At 45.2% G+C, this 4,357-nt stretch overlaps 1 long non-coding RNA gene across 1 annotated transcript; it reads right to left on the bottom strand.

Annotated features, from left to right (window-relative positions):
* Positions 1 to 2,606: 2,606 nt before the first annotated feature.
* On the bottom strand, positions 2,607 to 4,052 carry LOC115140536 (uncharacterized). The gene is made up of 2 exons (XR_003865252.2): positions 3,947 to 4,052; positions 2,607 to 3,390 (listed from the first exon to the last, which is right to left on the bottom strand). It is a non-coding gene; the product is annotated as an uncharacterized LOC115140536 (long non-coding RNA).
* Between the last annotated feature and the right edge of the window lie 305 nt (positions 4,053 to 4,357).

The raw sequence follows: 4,357 nt of genomic DNA, 5'->3' as shown, positions 1-4,357 counted from the left end.
AAATAGGTGAGCGCAGGGGCTGAATATCTTTCACATATCTAGTTTGCTGCTTGGTTGGACTTCTAGGTAGAGTCAGTATTGCTCTTCCTCTGGGTGAAAGGAACAGACACTACTGGTTAGCATGATAGTGGGAAAAAATCAGCAGTGACCACAGTGAGAGGCCATGTGCAACAGGATGTGACACATCAAAGAGCCACTGTCACAATGACTCAGCTGTGTGCCAGACACAGCCGGTCTTACCCGGTTAGATCCAGCGGCTGCAACTGTGTCTCAGAAACCGGTCCAGTCACGTTTTTTTTCTGCAAGTTGGCCCACAACATTTCTTTTAAACACAAAAGGCATATCCCATCTAGGGCCTTAGGGTGGGTTGTTGACTGAGAACAAAGAAGCCAATGTGAAGTTAACAAGGAGAAGTAGCATGAAGTTCGGAGTTAGAGGCCTCCTGACATCAGAGCTGCAATGCCAGGCTCCTGAGAGTCACCTAAATAGTTTAAGGAGTGCACACAATCACATCCAGGTCATACTATAGACAAGTTTAGTACAGTTTATCCAGGGTAACGGTGCTGGTTTGCATAATCTTTGTTTCATAAGTCTCAAACACTAGGCCTTATTATTGAGTTTGCATATCAGGTCAATATTGGTCATCCTTAACTGCCTGTTGAAAAATAACGTTTTGCGCAATGAACATAACCCTGCTTCTCCAATAGCAATCCAGCTAACAATGAAGCTAACAACGAAAGAATGAGAGAGTGTTCTTTTAAGAGTCTCATTAGGTCATTTCCATATTAATGTTCCAGTGATATCCAAGGACTGTTTCCAAGAAACAATTCCCTCAATGTCAAACAGAACTTACCCAGAACGTGGTTACCATGTTCTCAGAATATTCCATGTTAAGGTTCTAGACATGTTTCATTGGAATGTTGCAAGAATATTCCAGTGTCCAGTCTTCCTGAGGGTTAGGAGAATTTCCCATCAATGTGACACCAAACAAACGCAGAACATGATTGCCATGTCCTCTGAAGAGAAGTTATTCATGCTCTAGTCACATTTCATGGGACGTGGCTAGAGCGCTAATGTGTTAACGTAGGTTTTTTTTTCGTCTGGAGGTTTTTGTCTAGTTCCCGGCATCCCTAAAGACATAGTGTTTCATTGCACATCACTCCTTGTTACTGTTGCTCAGCTCGACTTGAGCACCACAGAGGTATTTACCAGGAAGTGTTTTTCTATGCTAATGTGACCTTTTTATACTCTACATACTTCTTAGGTCAACCTGTTTGTAACGCACCACCCGTAGTGACATTCCAGCCGCGGTGGGAAAAGAAAGGGAACAGCTAACCCACTGGGCACCCACTGGTTGAATCGCTGTTTCCACGTCATTTCAATTAAATGACTTTGAACCAACTTGGAATAGACTGAATTAACATCTTTGCCCAGTGGGACATGCTTTAGCTTTGAGATAGTTAGCAGTTAGCTATCTGGCTATTCTGATGATGTCTGAGATCCTTATCAGAAAAAGGTGTTCATGGCTCAGGGTCCAAGCCAATAGCCTAAGGATCAGTCTCCTTTAACACATGGTGATTTGAAAGGTGTCTCAATATTGACTTAGGTTGTTGTTATTGTCTCCACAAGCAATCACACACTGACCTGCAGGATTACTGCAGTAAATTTGAAATGAATCATGCAAGGCCTCAAAGCTCAGCTAGAAACGTGGCAGAGGAAATGCGCAAATAACTGGGACACAGAACTTTAGGGTAGGCTTGAGTAAACCCAGATTCTGCAGTGGCCTACTTCTAGTAGGCCTACTTCTAGTAGTCCACTAGGCCTTCCCATCATGCTGGCTCTGAGGACCAGTATGGTGTCCTGTTGTACTCTCTATGACATATTCACATTCTGAACAGAATACGTTTAGGTTTCAACTCTATTGTTCTGCTTTGGTGCTGCTGCACTAGAACAAATGGCCTTGAAATGGATTTCAAAGTCCCACCCTGCCTCTTGTAGAATCACATCATCCTTTTCAGGGAAATCCTCCCCTCAAGAGTGTAACTAAGACATGGGCGAGTCCAAAATGGAAAAATATTTCTTTCTTTTGATCAGGGCCCTAGGGCTCTGGTAAAACGTGGTGCACTATATAAGGAATAGCGTGCCTTTTGGGACACCATGTAAATCTACCAGGCCAGCCATTATTAAATAACCTGCTCTATATAAATCAGAAAACTTGTAGAAGTATATTACACTGACTATAACGTGCATCAATCCACGTATTATCCATGTACAGTTCTTGACACAGCAAATAGTTTCACACATCATCACCCATCTGATTTAACTGTGTTAAGTAAATGGGTAGGATGAGAAACGCTTTTCTCAGAATCCCCAGTACAGTCATTCACAGTTCACCCACCCACACTAGCCTGAGTGCACTCAGTCAGTGGCGTGAAACGTGGTCTGGACTGGCACATGGACAGATTGAAGGTGTCTGGAGAGGATTGCACTGGTATGTGTAATACATTCCTCACAAGCAACTCAGCAAGCGATGATGTTTGAGCAAGCCTGCCAAAGTCTTTTGTCTATCTATTGTGGTCTCCTGAAACTGGCTGCCAAAAACTGAGTCAGATGAGAGGCTTTTTTTATTTGGCACTTCGTCCCAGTGCTCACAGTGAGTCACAGAACTGGAGTAAACTGGACTGCTCTTGTCCCAAAGTGACTCTAACTTTCACTTCTCACTGTGTGTGGGGATGGATAAAGACCATAGGAGACAGAGAGACAGATGGGTTCACAGATGGACAAATGTTACGTCCCCCAGTTTCTGTGTTGTTGTGGGTTTGTATGTGTGTGTATTTCAGGAAATGGCTTCCTGGAATCCTAAAGCGGCTGATTGGTCGGCCCCATCGCTGATTGGAGCTCTGACACCTCCCTCTCGTCAGGGATTCAGCTGTCTCTTCATTAGCAACTCCTTCTCCAGCTTGATAAAAGCCAGTGTTCCTTCGTCAGGGGAGAGCTTCTTTTTATGTCCTGTGTTGATTGTTGTGGTGGTCAGTAAAAGTTTTGTGAATACTATTTTGTAGCCGCTCCTTCGGAGGTATGTGTATGCCAATAGGACTTAGTGTTTTTGGTTATTGAACTTGTTAAAGTTAGGTAAGAAGTGGGAAGGCAGTTAAGGTAGGAGAGGGGACTCAACTGTTACTTTTACTTGCTTTGGTTCCGTCCAGACCCTTTCCCCCACATTACCGTGGTAAGGAATAATACATTCCCTGTAAATGGTATTTTTCTCTGCCTCTGTTGTTCACATACTTTTTTTCACTCCACGGGGAGTTGAGATGCAGCGGGGTGTTGCGTTCCCTCCTCCAAGAGATGTACGTAACAACAAAGACATGTATTACATAGAGGGGGGCCCTGAGAGAGAGAGAGAGAGAGGGGGAGAGAGAGAGAGAGAGAGAGCATTAGAGGCTAAACTCTGGTCTCGATGGCGCGCCATGGAGCTTCTGTCAGAAGACGGACTAGAGTTCCCCAGCCACATCATAATTCACACAAGCACAAACGACTAGACAGCCCAGCAGGAAAGGGTGGCCACAGCGCTCAAGGAAGTGATTGAAAAAGTTTCTTCCTCATTGTGTAGTCATCTCCACCCTGCAACCACGAAAATACATCCACCCTGCTACCACGTAAATACATCCACCCTGCTACCACGTAAATACATCCACCCTGCTACCACGAAAATACATCCACCCTGCTACCACGAAAATACATTCACCCTGCTACCACGAAAATACATTCACCCTGCCACCATATAGCGGGTGAATGAAAGAATTTCCCAGGACTGTACCTCAAAACCTAACGTCTGCCTGGCACACCACCCCACCCTGGACTTGAACTGCCTCTACAACCAGTCACAACTATACAAGTCAACAGTCCCCACCTTTGCCAGGACCCTGAAGGACATCAGCCTCACCTGGAGCCCCAGCACCTCACACAGGAGCAACAGAGAAATGGACACCCCGCCAACACCAGCAAGACACCCTCCCAGAGGACCTGCACCAAGTGGATCCACACCAAGAGTACCTACACCCAGACCACAGCACCACCAGCCACATCCCCACCCCAACCAGTTGACCCCCCCCCCCCCAAACAAACCCTAGCCACACCCTATATAGCCCTCCCAGATCAGGCCTATGCCCCTTCTGGAGGGTAGTGTAGAAACCTAAAAGAAAAAAATTAGCCAACAACAAATTCAATCCCTTTTAGACAACTTCCTGGACAAAATGTTTCACTGCAATAGTGATGGTGTAAACCTGGCAGTAGAAAGCCTAAACAGTACACCTCTCAGCTTCCCTATCAAATCTAAACATTTCAACCTGAAAAA

Source organism: Oncorhynchus nerka, linkage group LG13 (assembly GCF_034236695.1).
Source record: "Oncorhynchus nerka isolate Pitt River linkage group LG13, Oner_Uvic_2.0, whole genome shotgun sequence".
Classification (NCBI taxonomy): domain Eukaryota; kingdom Metazoa; phylum Chordata; class Actinopteri; order Salmoniformes; family Salmonidae; genus Oncorhynchus; species Oncorhynchus nerka.
The sequence above is the reverse complement of the archived record's forward strand: the minus strand, read 5'-3'. Positions and strand labels throughout refer to the sequence as shown.